Source organism: Phascolarctos cinereus, unplaced genomic scaffold, assembly GCF_003287225.1.
Source record: "Phascolarctos cinereus isolate Bilbo 61053 unplaced genomic scaffold, phaCin_HiC Scaffold_2;HRSCAF=192, whole genome shotgun sequence".
In the NCBI taxonomy this organism is placed as follows: domain Eukaryota; kingdom Metazoa; phylum Chordata; class Mammalia; order Diprotodontia; family Phascolarctidae; genus Phascolarctos; species Phascolarctos cinereus.
The window spans coordinates 191,740,543-191,757,689 of NW_027555625.1; the positions used below are offsets into that span (position 1 = coordinate 191,740,543).

The 17,147-nt window shown below is 37.8% G+C and overlaps 1 pseudogene; it reads right to left on the reverse strand.

Annotated features, from left to right (window-relative positions):
* Window positions 1-9,877: 9,877 nt before the first annotated feature.
* Window positions 9,878-10,335, reverse strand: LOC110193823 (SUMO-conjugating enzyme UBC9-B pseudogene; annotated as a pseudogene).
* Window positions 10,336-17,147: the final 6,812 nt, after the last annotated feature.

Sequence of the window (17,147 nt, forward strand, 5' to 3'; positions counted from 1 at the left end):
TAAATCTCTATGAAATATGTAAATATTCCTGTATAGTAATACCACACGGGAAATGAAAATCAGCCTTGGAATGACTTAGAAAACATGACTCAGGGACCACTTATAAGTTATAAAACTTATGAGCAACTGAACCAGGAATACTACAACAAAAACAACTACAACTACTGCCACCACCACCACCACCACCACCACACCACTACCACCATTAACAATAATAGTTAATTAAAAAGGAGTTTGTCTATGAATGGTCCAGACCTAATCATAGAAGATAAAGAGTTGATAAGGTGTTGAACTAATGTGTAAAATGTGGCCCCAACCAGCATGAACAAAGTCCCTTGAATGAATTAGAAATGGAGCAATACCATTGGCAAGGCAATGACTGGTCATACCTAGGTGGCCTTTAAAAGACAGTCAATGAAGCTCAGTGTCTAATTCTGTCCAAGCTCATAGTAGTTTTGCTGAGTGTGCTGCTGTTCAGTCATTTCAATCATGTCTGACTCTGTGACCCCATTTGGGGTTTTCTTGGGAAAGATAAGGAGTAGTTTGCCATTTCCTTCTAAAGATCATTTTATAGATGAGTAAAGTGAGGCAAACAGGGTTAAGCAACTTGCCCAAGGTCACATAGCTAGTAAATATCTGAGGACGGATTTGACTGAGGATTTCCAACTCCAGGCATAGCACTCTATCTATTTCATCACCTAGCTGCCTTGCTGAGTATGACTCTTGAGCAAGTAGGACAGCAAGGTACAAATGGGGACTTTCCCTCCTTCCTCATCAACAATCATGGCATCTAACAATGGGACTAATCAACTAGTAGGAAATATCTTATATAGAAGTTAGAGAGTCAATTCAAGAGATTTTCAAGAACAGAAGGGAGCACATAATATGCATTCTCCAAATAGACATGGACACAGAGAGGCAACCTTCACGTTGTTTCAAGGAGAGAAACCTGTGGCAGCAAAGAGAATGAGTAATAGACAAAGAGAGCAAGCCCTGGCAATTGAGACTTGAGCTGCAAGGAGGAGCAGAACCTGGGAACCTGGCTAAGCAGCTCACCCAGCAAAGAGCCTGTGTCTTAGGAAGAGTTGCATGAGGGCTCCATGACAAAAAAAAAAAAATGACATAGAGCTCTTTTAGCTCCTGAGGCATAAATTGTGTTTGTGACATGTATTCTCAAGTCTCAATTGCCAGGGCTTGCTCTCTTGTGTCTATTACTGATTCTCTTTGCTGCCACAGGTTTCTCTCCTTGAAACAACGTGAAGGTTGCCTCTCTGTGTCCATGTCTATTTGGAGAATGCATATTATGTGCTCCCTTCTGTTCTTGAAAATCTCTTGAATTGACTCTCTAACTTCTATATAAGATATTTCCTACTAGTTGATTAGTCCCATTGTTAGATGCCATGATTGTTGATGAGGAAGGAGGGAAAGTCCCCATTTGTACCTTGCTGTCCTACTTGCTCAAGAGTCATACTCAGCACATACGTAGGTATGTGCCTTACCACCATTGTACTTTAAATGTGGGATCATTTTTCTCATGAATGCTGTGTATTTGTTGCATTTGGGAATGCACCCAAAACACTGAAGGAATGTTTTGTTGATAATACACTTCCTATGTTATTTTATAAATGGTATGATTTTAAGTTAATTGTGTCTACTTGCTGATTGTTAATGAGAAGAGCACCAATGGGGGTTCATGAATTACATTTTTAGGAGTGCAGAACCACAAGGTACCTTGAGAACCTGGGAGTAGCAAAAGCCTTCTGAGGACAACACCCTGTAAGTGCAAGCTGGAGAAATGGGCCACAGGAGGTGGGTGTTATAGTCACATTGATCTAGTGTTTGTTTGTTTTGTTAGGCAATTGGAGTTAAGTGACTTGCCCAGGGTCACACAGCTAGTAAATGTCAAGTGTTTGGTCTGAGACCAGATTTGAACTCAGGTCCTCCTGGCTCCAAGGCTGATGCTCTATCTACTGTGCCACCCAGCCTACCCCTGATCTAGTGTTTTAAGATTTGCAAAGCACTTTATATACATCATCTCATTTGGTTCTCACAGAAACCCTTTGAGGTGGTCTTCTTATTCAAATAGAAAACACTTCCCACAGTATCACACACCTTTACTTTCAATCTTATTCATCCTTCAAAACCCAGCTTAAGCTCCATCTCCTCCATGAAGTTTGAACTATTCCATAGCTTTATTGATTTCCTTGCCTCTAAACTCCTATGACACTTATTCTTATAGACTATAGTCAGTAGCAGCTGAGAGAATTAGAAGTGAAATGTAAAGACCTAGGTCTGAATTCAGATTATGTTGCTTTTCATCTGTTGTAACCTTGGGCAAGTTCTGAGCTTCCCTTTTGTCATCTGCAAAGCATAAGGGAGGTGGGCTTGAGGACAGGGAGAGAAGATTTTAGACTAGATACTGAGGTTCCTTCTAATTCAGAAAATCCATCATTCTCAATCCCAGGTTCCTGAGTTCCTAATGTTACCTGTAACCTCATGATCTGTTGAAAATTATCAAAACAAATATAATATTAGTTCATATTTTTAAAACTATAAGCCATGAAGCATTTTTGAAGTCAAGACAACCAAAATCAGACAACCCATTTTTTAACGGACAATAGTTAACTTTGTTGCACAATTTCAATAAGACACAAATTACATTTTTTTCCTTAAGACAAGTTCTCACTATTTTGCCCAGACTGGAACAATAAGGGCTACTCATAGATCATTTTGGTCAGCATACAAGCTTTGACCTACTCCATTTGTATAACCTGGGTAACCTGTTGGACAGGACAACCTAGATTCTCCCTTGTGACACATACTAGCTGTGTAACCCTGGGAAAATTACTTAACCAGTCAGTGCTCCCAGACAATTCCCTAAGAATCTAAGTTATAGTATAACTTCTAATCTGCACTGGTAGAGAGAATTTCCTCACTGAGAGTTCATTATATCAATGAAATCACAGATCTAGAAGAAATGAATAGGTGGAAAGAGAAATAAAGAGATATTGAAAGTGGAGAGGAAGGAACAACCACATAATTAAACAATCAACAGTAGGCCAGATCGATGGGCAGAGTCAACATGGCAGATTAGAGGCAGCAACACAGCTGAACTCTCTCAACATTCCCCTTGAAATAACTTTAAAATGACACCTTAAATGAAATTTTGAAATGGCAGAGCTAGCAAAAGGTCAAAGTGAGACATTATTCCCACCTAAGAAAACTTAGAAGGTCCACAGGAGAGGTCTGTCACACCAGGATGAAGGTCTGTCCAGAGCTGACACACACAATGGTTTCAATAGTGGCATTAGCAACAGCAGCTTCTGGAGCTCTTTGCCCAGAGACAGTAATGGGGTTGGATAAGTGGTTAGAAAGAGATTACAAATACCTGTTGCTGGTGCTGGGTACAGCTGGCACTGATTAGCAACTTTATTGCCCATAAACAGTTCTGTGTCACAGTTCTAGAGCAAAGAAGAGGACTTGTGGTCAGTCACAAGGGAGCAGGGAACCTGGTCACAGTTCCAGGGCCAGGAGGAGTGCTAGTACTTGTGGATGAGGGGATCTTCCTGGGTAAAGACCAGAGTATAGAGCAGTGACCACACCCCTCCCCAGATCACACCACCCTGAATGCACCAAAAATATTAAGACCCCCTGAGTTATCTCTGCAAAGAGCAGCACAGAAAAGCCTGAAGTTTGGCACAGTGCCTCCTTATCCCAAATTTAAAATAAAGATCAAAGTCAAGAAATAAGCTAGAAAAATGAGTAAACAACAAAAAAGAACTTGACCATAAAAAACTATTACAGTGGCAGGGAAGACCAAGGCACAAACTCAAAAGAAAACAATAACACAAAAGGATGTACAAACAAAGCTTTAAAAAAAAGGCTAATTGGACAGAAGCTCAAAAAGAATTCCCAGAAGAATTAAAGAAAGAGATAGGAGTAGTAGAGGAAAAATTGAGAAAAGAAATAAGTGATGCAAGAAAATTATGAAATGAAAATTAACAGGTGGGTAAAGGAGGCACAAAAAATACTGAAGAAAATAACACTTTAAAAAACCAGAATTTACCCAATGGTAAAAGAGGCACCAAAAAAAATCACTGAATAAAAGAACTCTCTTAAAAAGCACCCTAGGTCAAATAGAAAAGGAGGTATAAAAATTCACTGGAAAAAAACCCCACAACTTAACAAGCAGAATTGGCCAAATGGAAAAGGTAAAAAAAAAAAAAGCTTATTGAAGAAAACTGTTTCTTAAAAGTTAAAATTTGTCAACTGAAAGTTAATGAGTCCATAAAACACCATGAAGTAATAAAAGAAAGTCAAAAGAATGAGGAAAAAAATAGAAGGAAATGTGAAATATCTCATCAGAAAAGGAGAGACCTGGAAAATGGATCAAGGAGAAATAACTTAAAGAATTAGTGGACCACGAGAAAACCAAGATGAAAATGAGCCTAGACATCGTATTTCAAGAAATTATAAAGGAAAAGTGCTCCAAGATTTTCAATCCTGTCTCTCCTCAAAAATCTATCTTCCTTCCAGAGGTTAAAATAGAAATTGAAAAATTCCACTGATCATCCCCTAAAAAGAGATCCTAAAATGAAAATCCCAAGAATATTATAGCCAAATTCCAGAGCTTCCAGGACAAGGAAAAATTATTGCAAGCACCCAAAAGCAAACAATTCAAATATCATGGAGCCACAGTCAAGATCACACAAGATTTAGTAGCTTCTATATTAAAGAAGGGAAGGCTTAGAATCTGATATTCTGGAAAGCAATGGAACCAGAATTAAAACCAAGAATAGCTTACTCAGAAAAACTTAATGTAATTCTTTCAGGGTGGGCTAGGGGAATGGACATTTAATGAAATAGAGGACTTCTAAGCATTCCTGATGAAAAGACCAGAGTTGAATAGAAATTTTGACATTCCAACACATGACTTGAGAAGAATAAAAAGGTAAACGTGAAAGAGAAATCATAAGGGACACAATAATATTAAACTGCTTAAATTATCATATTTGAAGATGATTCATGTAACTCCTAAGAACTTAATCATTATTAGGAAAATTAAAAGGAGTTTACAAGGACAGAAAATTTTCTATCATAAATGGGGGAATAATAAATGGGGAAATTTTTCTCACATAAAAGAGGAGTCCAAGGAAGAACTTTTACAGTAGAGAAGAAAACAGGATGGGGAGAGGTGACAGGCAATGTTCGAACCTCACTTTCATTAGAATTGGTTGACAGACGGAAGAATATATATACACACTCAGTTGTATATCAAAATTTGTCTTACCCAATAGGGAAAAGAAGGGGAAGGAGACAAAAGAAGGTGGGGGTAATAAAAGGTAGGGCAAATTAAGGGAGAAAGTGGTTAGAAGCAAAATAGATTTTTGAGGAGAGGCAGGACAAAAACGTAGAGAAAAGAATAAACAGAAAAAAATGGGACATGGAGAGATATACACAGTTAGTAATCAAAACTGTAAATGTGAATAGGATGAGCTCATCCATAAAATGGAAGTAGATGGCAGATTGGATTAGAAGCTAGAATCCAACAATATCTTCTGTGGCAGGTGAAATCTGAAATGACTGAGGAAACAAAGATTTGAGCTTCTGAGCATATCAATTTATTAAAAAGCGACACATGTCAATTGTATGGGACCAGGCTTCCTAGCTTGACACTGGACCCCAAATACAGGGGAGATAGATTTTTATGCATTGAAAGAAAACAATTAACAGGATACAAAACAGGACACAAGACTAAGTCATCTAATTTCTAACTGAAGGAAAGATTAGGGACTTTCTATTTGGGAGGGGGGAATTGAACAGGTGCAGTTCCCTGAAATCTGAAAAAGAGATGTCCTATTTCCTCCCCTGCCCCAACTGTTGTATTCAATCAAAGGAACAAGGAAGCAGGAATTGATTGACCAGTATGGGGCCAGTTTTCAGATAAGATATATGGGTTGCTTGAGATGTATAATTGTGAGAAAATTCCTTGCATCAATCTTGGGATCTGGTCAGAAATGGTCCTTAAGTAAAGGTCTCTAAACAACAGGTAGATATGATCCAGCTTCCCTGCCATGCAGGACTAGATTCAAAGAATGAAATAAAATTTTCTCATAATTCCCATACTTGAATAAAGTTTTCTCACAAAACAGAAATTGGACTAGACCCATAATTGAAAAGAAAGGGAACTCAGCTAGCTCCAGAACTAAGTCACAAGATGGATTCAGAGTGGTTCACTCAATTCCCACAGTTGTTTACAAGAGGCACACTTGAAACAGTTAAAAGACAGTTAAAATAAAGGACTGGAACAGAATCTAATATGCTTACACTGAAGTAAAAAAGGCAGGGGTAGCAATCACGATCTTGGACAAAACAAAAGCAAAAATAGACCTAATTAAAAGAGATGATCAGGGAAACTACACTTTCCTAAAAATTACCATAGACAATGAAATAATATAAAAAAATTACAGCAAGTTTCTCTGATAAAGGACTCATTTCTCAAATATATAGAGAACTGAGTTAAATTTATTTTAAAAACAGGAAGCCATCCCCCAATTGGTAAATGGTCAAGGGGTTTGAACAGTTTTCAAAAGAAGAAATCAAAGCTATCTATAGCCATATAAAATACTCTAAATCACTCTTGATTACAGAAATGTAAACTGAAGCAACTCTGGGGTACCACCTCACACCTATGAGAAATGACCAGTGCTGGAGAGGATGATGGAAAATAGGTATGCTAATGAATTGATGGAGTAGTGAACTGGTCCAGCCATTCTGGAGGACAATTTGGAGCTATACCTAAAGGACTATAAAAGTATGCATACCCTTTGACTCAACAATACTAGATCTGTACTCCAAAGAGACCAAAGGAAAAAGAAAAAGACCTATAAATACAAAAATAGTTGTATCAGTTCTTTTTGTGGTGGCAAAAAATTGAAAATTGAAAATCAATTAGGGAATGGCTGCACAAGTTTTGGAATATGATGATTACAGGTACTGTTGTGCTATAAAAATTATGGGGGGGTTCAGAAAAAAAAAAGCATGGCAAGACCTATATGTGCTGATGCAAAGAGAAGAGAAAAGAAATGGGAGAACACTGTGCTCAGTAACAGGAATGTTGCAATAATGATCAACTGTGAAAGACTTGGCTACTCTGATCAATACAATGATCCAAGACAATTTCAAAGGACTCAGAATGAAAAAAGAGAGAACCAATGAACTTTGAGTACAAATGTGATTTGTCTCACTTTTTTTTGCTTTTTGTTTTTGTTTTTTGGGCTTTTTTGCAATATAGCTAATACGGACTTATGTTTTGCATGATTTCATATGTACAATTGATTTCATGTTGCTTGCCTTCTCAGTGGGTGAGGAAAGATGTGGGAGGGAGAAAGAGAATTTGAAACTCATTTTTTTTAATTATGTAAATAAATAATCAATTAGAAAAAAAATCTATAGGCCAGATCTCTGAAACAGAGGAATTGATGCCCTATGAAATGAAGTCAAATGGTCTCTACCAGAAAAGATCCCTCAACATTATCCAAAATTGACTTTAACAACAAGACATTGGCATCTTTAGTAGAAGACATCTATGTGTTCTTATAAATGCATTCTCCTACAACTGCTATCATTTACCCCTGTTTTATCATTGTTAGAACAATATGACCTGAAAAGATGTTAAGTGACATTGAAAGGACCTGCTCAGATTGGAACACATAGAACATAGACTCCTAGAGCACTAGAGATCAAAGGGACTTTACAGATCATATCGAACCCCTCTCTTATCTTTGTAATGAGGAAACTGAGCCCCAGAAAGATTGAGTGACTTTCCAAAGGTCCCATTGCCACTTTTCACAATGTTAGGACTGGAACTTAAATCTGCTGATTCCCAGCCTAAATCTTCTTTCCACCACACTACACTAAGGAAACAAAAGAAGTTTTCACTGCCAGTTCCAAGTGCAATATTTCTTTGTCTAGTAGTCTCACTTTTCTCTTTTCACAGTCCCACTAATCGAAGTTGATGCTACTTACTTCTACTACAAAAATTTGACAGAAAACTTCCAAATAACCTTTAAAAATGTCTTCATGAATCCTTCAGAGTATCATAATCCTATTATAGATATTGATAACAAATGTCAGTGAAAATGCCCAGTTTAAAAAAAATGCAACCTAACTTGCTGTCTGTAAACTATGCTGCAATATCATTTCCATCTCTCAATACTAAAAGGAATTATTAGCCCAAACCATTACTTAGGGGAAATGATAGAAGCACAGGATAGAAGAAAAGAACAGTGAGGCCATTTCATCTGCAGATGTTAAAATGAAAAGCCTTTCACTCGCCTCCACCTTATCAAATATTACACCTTTGTCCTAATCTCTTGTACAAGTAGTCCATCTCTTTGATAAGCCCTCTTCTGGCAAGTGGCAAGTGGCAAATAAATACAACCAGATGGTGATGATATCTTCATTAAGTGATGGAGACTACAGACAAGGTGAGAGGCAGACTTCAAATTGTGTGCTAAAACACACAGCACTGAAAGAACAAACCCTAGAATGCTCAGATGGGTATTCTGATCATTGTTTTGTCTCCCCACACACCACCATTATTCCTTATGTTGTACGAGGCTTTTTGTTTTTGTTTTTGTTTTTTGCATGCTTCAATGGATGGTTCTGACATCAATTTTTTTTTAAGTACACATGTGAGAAAGGGAAAAAATTGTCTAGATTTATAGGTTCAAAGGATTTAGAGTCCAGAAAGGGAACTTGGAAATAATTTAGATCAATCCTCTCAACTAGTAGCCACAGAAAATGAGGCCCAGATAGCCACATAGCTTATAATTAAAGCAAATGCTTGCCCAACACCTCCCATGTCCTTGAAAGCCCTTCTAATCACCCTTCACTGTATGGGAAATAATAAACTCATCTTAAATTACACAGCATTTTAGCATTATAAAACAGTTTATATAGGTCCATCAGGCCTTGCTGTCTGCCCTACTCCTTGGGCCTCTGGACCCCTGGGCACTGTCATTTGAACTGTTATTTTATCTTAAGAGACTCCTGGACCTTGTCATTTGCCCTGCCACTGTACTCTAATTACTACCTGGACTTTCCAGCAGCTGACCCTTCTTGTCTCCTCCTTTTATAATGTGAGGTCCTTGAGAGTGGAGACAGCCAATCAATTGACTGGAACATCTGTCATCACTGGTCTTACAGGGAGAGAGACTCTGTTGATCTTTTGGAGATGCAAAATGGAGCTGGACCTAAGGTCAGGAAAATCTGGGTTCAAATCCTACCTCTTATACACGTAGTTTATTTACTCTAAACAGCAATACGGGCAAAACACCATATAAACACAAGGAAGTGATACAGAAACAAGAAGCTGGCTGACTTTGGATCTCTGGGATTTGTAAGCAATATAACCTAGTCTCTGAAAGATAGAAAAACAAATTAAGGGTAAGAAAAGGGGGAGGTTATGAATTTCCTTTTTCATACAGCCAGCTAGAGGCTAAATAGAGTTCTAAACATTTGTAAGCATGCTTGCATCAGAGAGCAAATGAAACTAGATACTGGGGAATTTATAGAAGTATAAAAGTTTATAATTTTACAGCAGTTGAAATACTGACATCAATATTAAAATAAAATCAAGTTTTACATAACAATCACAAATACAAAACACCAAAGGAAGAAGCCCTGTATGAAAAAACTTGGGGCAATTCAGTGAATTCAGAACTATATACAAGTGGTGAAAATATAAAATGGTCCTCACAACCCCTTCCCCTAAGTGAATAGTCATTGTACATAACAACATTAGATTTTGCAAAAAAATTCTGTAAACAAGTTCTTGCCAAACCAATTCTTTCCTTTTTAATATGCCACAAGATCAATGTTTATGAGAGTGAAAACTTTTCTCATATTCCACTCTGTTTGGGCAGTAAATTGTGTATGCCTCTGCATGAGATCGGTCTTGAATATTTGGTTCATTCAGAAGCTACTGCATTCCTAACAAGATCTGTTTATTTGTGATTGCTGGCCTCTAATCCTTATCTTCCTCTAAGATGGATAGGCACACAGTGGCTGAAGGATACACATTTGAGTGAAATAATGGTGGTTGAATTTACATTTTGGTGAAGATGAATAATCATCCTTAAAAAGCATCTGTAGTTTAAATAAGCCTCCTTCTCACGGTGTCCCTTTCTTCCCTGGAATGGCACATTCCCAGTTCATGAGATTCATTGTGCCATCTGGATTTTTTGTAGGTACTGCTACAAAGCCAAAAGAATGATCTTTTCTCCAATCTTTCCACTCCTGTGCAAGTCTGCTGAGGGCTATTCCAGACATATCGAAAGTTCCTCTCAGCATGGCTGTGGCTCCCAGCAAGTGTCCAGGATTGAGGCAAAAGGTGCCTGAATGGTCAGTGGCTACAGTGGTGCTATCCTTTGTCTGGGAACTTTCCAGAGCCAGCTCTGTGTGCAGTAGGACTCAAGACAGCAAGACCCAGGCACAGCGTGATATGGGGCAGGGGGAAGGATAGATTAACCTTTCTAATGCACATATCTGACCACATCACTTATCCCTTCATACCATCAAAAACCTTTAGGCTCTCCCCATTACCTAAGAAAGAATAGTCAACTCCTTTTTCTGATGTTAGGATCCCACACAAACTAGCTCTAACCTACCTTTCTATTTTTATCTTAGGCTAAGCCTCTTCATGTACTCCATGCTCCAGCCAATCTGGACTATCCCCCTCTTCTCATTTTTTTTCTTACTCTATGCTTTTTATTGTAAAAACAGAAGCAGTGTTCATTTGTAAATATGCATGAGTGAAAGCAAACAGGAACCAAAAATGAATAGGTCTAACCTTACCTGCCCCAGGACAAAGTTGGAAAGTTTCATGGATTCTAAGTAGCTGGCATCATGCTTCATATGTCAATGTTATAGGGACCTTTAAATTTGTTGGTGTGACTCTACCATTCACTCATACAGATTGCCACTTCTCTATGAATTGACAATGAGTTTGAGAATTGTTATGGCTGAAAAGCTCCTCCCTCTGTAACAAAACTGGCCTTTCAGAACAGAGTAGGGCCATTCCTCTAACAACAAATATGGGTCTTTCCAAATTTAGGGAGCATATCAGAGCTTGAACTCTACTGGCCATAACTTCTGAGAAACCATGGTTGCTACCATGCTATAATGAGGCATTATACTATGGGGGAAATAGTGATAATAATAAACTTAGGTCAAATATTTTAGAAAAGAAATTTCTCAACAATCACCTCTGATGGGGTGGATATTGTTACCTGGATTTGGATTACATCCTAGAAACATCAGAAGTAAAACAAGAGAGAGAGGAAAGAGAGAGAGAGAATGGAAAGAGCACTGAATCTGGAGTCAGAAGACTTTAGCTTAAATCCAAGCCCTCCTGTGTGACATTGAACAAGTCTCTTTACCTCTATGGACCTCAGTTTCTTCATTAGTTAAAAGAAAGAATTAGAGCAGTTTGTCTCTAAGGTCGCTTATAAGTCTAAATCCTATAATAATATCACTATATTATATGCCCCCGATTGAGTACAACCATCTTGAAGACAGAGCTGAATCTAATGATATGACATTCAATAGGGAGAAACATAAAATCTTGGTTTTGCTTCAAGAGATCAACTTGAGAAGTACAAGATAGGAGAAACATGATTAGACAGGTTTGTCTGGAAAATCTCTGGGGATTTCAGAAAACCTGAACTCAAAGATTTCATTAGCATGTTGTGGCAGCCGACAAAATGCAAATATACTCTTGGGCTGCGTAGAGGGTATAGCTCTCAGGAATAAGGAAGTGATAAACTCCCAACACTCTCCTCTTGTCAGACTACATCTAGACTATTATGCTCTAGTTTAAGTGACAACTTAGTAGTATTCCTCAGTTCTCAGACCTGCAGATTAGAAAGGATATTGACAAGCTGGAAAATATCCAGAGAAAGGTGACATGGGTAATACAAAAAACAACACCAACGACAATCTAGAATCCATGCCATATTAGAACTGGTTAAAGAAATTAGGGATGCTTAGCCTGGGGAAGACTCCAAAACATGATAGTTGTCTTTTAAGGACCTGAAGAGCTATACTGGACTTGTTTTGTTTGTTCCCAGAAAGAAGAACCAGAAGTAATGAATAGAAATTGCAAAAAGGGAAATTTGATTGTCAGAAAGTGAAATGGGGCTATCTACAAAGTCAGTGTCCAGCCACTCCTTTGGAGGTCTTCAAGCAGAGAGTAGATGACTAACATAACTTCCAACCCTAAAATGATGCATTTCTGTGATTCTGTGCCATATACTACTTTTATATCCCCTCTCAGAGTAGTTTCTTAAATATGCGTTATCAACTGAACATAGGAGAGAAATTGAATTATGCAGTAGACAGGGTGCTAGGCCTGAAGTCAGGAAGATTCCTCTTCCTGAGTTTAAATATGAACTCAGACACTTACTAGCTGTGTGACTCATGGCAAGTCACGTAATCCTGTCTGCCTCAGTTTCCCTATCTGTAAAATTAGCTGTTTAAGGAAATGGTAAACCACTCCAGTATTTTTGCCAAGAAAAACCTAAATGGGGTCACAATGAATCAGACATGACTTAAAAACAACTAAACAACAGAAAAGAAGACTAAATGAAGGATTATATGAAGCATAGGGAAGAATTCTGCTAGCCTTTATAATTCTGTGAGAGATTAGAGCAAAAGACCAAGGGATTTCTCATTTCTTTCTATCACTTTGTGAGACAGTTAATTATTCACCTTCTCTGTCTACAGCTGAGAGTGAAAGTCATTTGCCAAGACAACTCAGTGGCAGAGTTAAAAACTGACCCAACATATCTGGCTCCAGGGTATTTGCAAACAACTAAACTCATGACAATTTCACATGAATTGCAGAAACTGATGTCCCACACCATTTCGCAGTGTAACTCTTGCTAAGTATCCAACTAGACACTAAGAAGATGTTTTCTCCAGGGGAATTACTTATCTCAGCCAATACTGGCCATTCTTAACTTGAGAAGTAGAGACATATATCACTTACATAGCCATGGGTCATATTACCCTCAACCATGTGTTTTCAAATGTCTTGTAAAACTAGTTCCCATTTTCTTATCTAGAATCTGTCCATTACTTTGACAGAAAATAAAACCAAAGCATCAGGATGGTATAGCAATGTGGAAGGGAGAATGAAGGAAGAGTAAAACCATTTTCAGGGACGCTTTACCATCTAATTTCATCTAGTGATTAAGGGGGCAAATAGGAATTTAGAGTAGGTTTAGCCTGATGGATATGGGAAAAGTGGATCACTTACATGGTATGCTTTCAGAGCCTAGGAAAACCACACTGCCTCCTGCCAAAAAAAAAAAAATCTCTCTACCTACCCATTCAATGTTGCATGAAATTCCATAACAGCTTAATCCTTTTACTTGGGTTATTGTAATATCTCCTAATTCATCTCCCTCCATCAAGTCTCTACTCTCTCCAATCCATCTTCCACATAGTTGTCCAAGCGATATTCTTAAGGCGTAAGTTTAACCATGTCATTCCCTGTTCAAGAAACTTCAAATCTGGTGCCTCTATGATAAAGTTCAAAGTCCTGTCTTCAGAATTTAAAGGCCTTCACAGTTTGCCCCAAGCCTATCTTTCTGAGCTAATCATATATTACTACTCTCTCTCATGAACTCTAGCTCCAGTCAAACAGACTAACTGGCAATTCTCCATTTACAACATTCCGTCTCCCTTCTGTGCATTTTCACAGGCCATCTTACCCACCTCCCATGAATGAACGACTCACTTCAACCTCTTGAAATTCCTGACTTTCTTTAAGAAGCTTCTCAGGTGCCACCTCGAAACAAACCATTCGTAGTTGTTAGTACTCTCAAATCACTTTGTGTGTGTGTGTGTGTGTGTGTGTGTGTGTGTGTAATAATAAAAATAGGTGGCATTTATATAGTACCTTCAGATTTTCAAAGTGCTTTACATATGTTCACTCATCTGATCCTCAAAAAGACTCCTTACAGATGAAGAAACTGCAGTACAGAGATGTCAAGTGACTTGCTCAGGGTCATACAACTAGTGCACGTCTGAGACAGAATTTTAATGCTGGACTTCCTGACTCCAGGTCTATATACTGTATCACCCTCTTGTCTATGTTTGTATGCATATATATGGATAGTATGTGTATACTGTATGTATGTTAAGTATAGGTACAGTATTTACTTGTTGCTGATCCATGTTGTGCCTCCTACTAGAATATAAGCCCTTAGAATTCAAGGACTAATTATTTGCTTTTGTAATTGTCTCATGAGCACCTGACTGTAGTATCTAGTGAGTAGCATCACTTAATTAGCTCTTGCTGACTTATTGATTGATTTCATTTCCTTCAGTAGGAGGTCTTTTCTGGTCCTTCTGACTGCTAGCTCTTTCTTCTCTAAAGCTACCTTGTATCAACTTTGATTTTGTCTTGAATATCTCTATACGTGTATATAACATAGCAATGAGGATGTGATTCTCCAACACAAGTACAAAGCCAGTCGATACAATCACAGAATGCAGTCACTCATGGTGAGGTTTTAATGTGTAAACAAGGTGCATCTTTGCCCTGTGACCTTTTTTATGAACTGTGAACCATTTTGATTAGATCATGAAGAGAAACAAAACTAACCACGCCTCTGGGGACTTTAAATAGCTAGATGAAGTTCCAGTTGAAAGTTGAAGAGTCCAGACTTGGGAGTGTTTCGTGCAGAAGTAAGGGATGTGACTTTCCAACTCTTCATCAATGACATCATCAGAGCTACTAAGCCAGGATGAGATAACTCATTCAGCTAGGAGCAGAGATATAAACCCAAGAACATGCATGAAAACAGAGAGACACTCAAGGGAGGAAGCAGTTTCAAGGACCATGACCTCTTGTGGCAGAGAAGAATCCCAGCTGTGGACTCAAGAAAGGAGCATGCCCTGGGAAGATTGCTGAGTAGCCTTCCCAGAAGAGACACTGTACCCAAGGGAAACTGAGTGAGGACTATACAAGAGAAAAGATTTCCAGGCAATGAAGTACCAGGAGTTGTGAGTCACCTTTTACCACATGCGCATCCGACATGAATGTTTCACATCTTTATACTCTAAGTTTGAGTCTACTATTGCTACAGATATTTGTGTATATTTATTGGAAAGGACTTTCCATATTGGAGGGGAGGGGAGACATTTTGTACCAACTGGGTACAAAGAGAGGTGCTTTTCTTATATCTCTTCTTTGGGGACAAATTTATTTTTATTTATTTTTTTTTTTTAGTGAGGCAATTGGGGTTAAGTGACTTGCCCAAGGTCACACAGCTAGTGTGGGTCAAGTGTTTGCTCTGAGGCCAGATTTGAACTCAGGTCCTCCTGACTTCAGGGCTGGTGCTCTATCCACTGTGCCACCTAGCTGCCCCTAAGTTTATTTTTTGTAATTTTACAATCTTTATTTTCCATCATTTTGTAGTTGTACCTTCCATTTGTACTGTTGTATCGTTCCATTGTTATAGTTATTTTGTATATTGTTTTCTTGGCTCTGCTTTGCATCAATTCACATATCTTTCTTTGTTTCTCATTATTCATCATGTTCATCATATCTTACAGCACAGTAATATTCCATTACATTTATGTGCCATAATTTATTTATCTATATCCTAATCAATGAGCATCTATTTTGTTTCCAGTTCTTTCCTACCACAAAAAGAGGTACTATAAATATTTTGGTGCATACAGAGTCTTTTCATCAAGGTCCTTCTTGAGGTATATGCTGAGCAGTAGAATCTCTGGGTCAAAAGAAATGGAGATTTCTACTGTGGTTCCTTATTTAACCCTAATTTATTATTTCCAGAAGGATATACTTAACACCATGGCTATATCTTCCTTAACACACACACACACACACACACACACACACACACACACACACACACACACACACACATAAAATGAATATAATTGCATGGAAGAGGTAATATAATACAGTTATCCTTTCCACATCACGACTTTCTCCATTGCAGTTTCAATATATCATAGGTCAATATAAGAAATCAAATGGGAATTTGTGGGGAGTTTTGCAGAAGCCACAGATGACATGTAAAGGCTAGGAGATAAAACAGAAAAAGTTTAGAAACTCAGAAATGCACAAAATATATGGATATTATTGTATAATATCCATATATTTTATATTTTAATACCATAATAATTCAGACTTCTTCTCTGGTATGAAGGGAGGGCCAAAATACTTTACATGGATTTTCCAGATTACAGGGGTGCCATGCTCCTAACCCCCACAATGTAGAAGGGATAACTGGATAGTGGTAAAACTTATGAACCTGGAGTCAGAAGAGATTTGGGTTTTAATCCTGCTCTGACCTTAATCTGCTGTATGACTATTAACAAACCATAATCTCTTTTAAAAGCAGTTTTCTCATCTGTAGGATGGGAACAATGATATGTATATTACTTAAAAGTGTTGACATGAGGATCAAATGAGATAATATATGTAAAGCATTTTGAAAAATCTTAAAATATCTTATAAAGTCATGTGTTCATTGTTATTATTATTACCATCATCATTATTATCATTATTAAATAATAGTTATAGCCATTGGCAGATTCAAGAATCAGGATACTGTTTATATTGATATTGTAAAAGAATTTTACGTGTTAGCTTAAGTAAAAACCTGTTTTTATTACCACATGAGACAACATTGACTAAACTTGTCCTTGCTGAAGAAAGTTAAAATTTAAAATATTTGTTTAAAGATTAGATAAAGCATTTATTAAGCACTGACTATGTACCAGGCACTATGCCAAATGCTTAGAATAAAAATATAAGCAAAAAGAAATATGTCCCCACTGTTAAAGAGCTGACATCCTAATGCAGGGGGGTGGGGAAGTGGGTGGGAATAATATGTAAGAAACTAGGTACAGATATGATATATGAGTTTGTCTTTTCCCCTCTCCCAAAACCAGACTGGCTACATCTACTACTCAGAGTCCTGGATACCCTGTGGGTTTGGAGAATTTCTAGTCAAATGATATTGGCTCAAGCCATTGCCAGTTGTGTTCCTCTCTTTGTTAGATGCTAGTGAATGACTAGCATCCCATCCCACTTAACC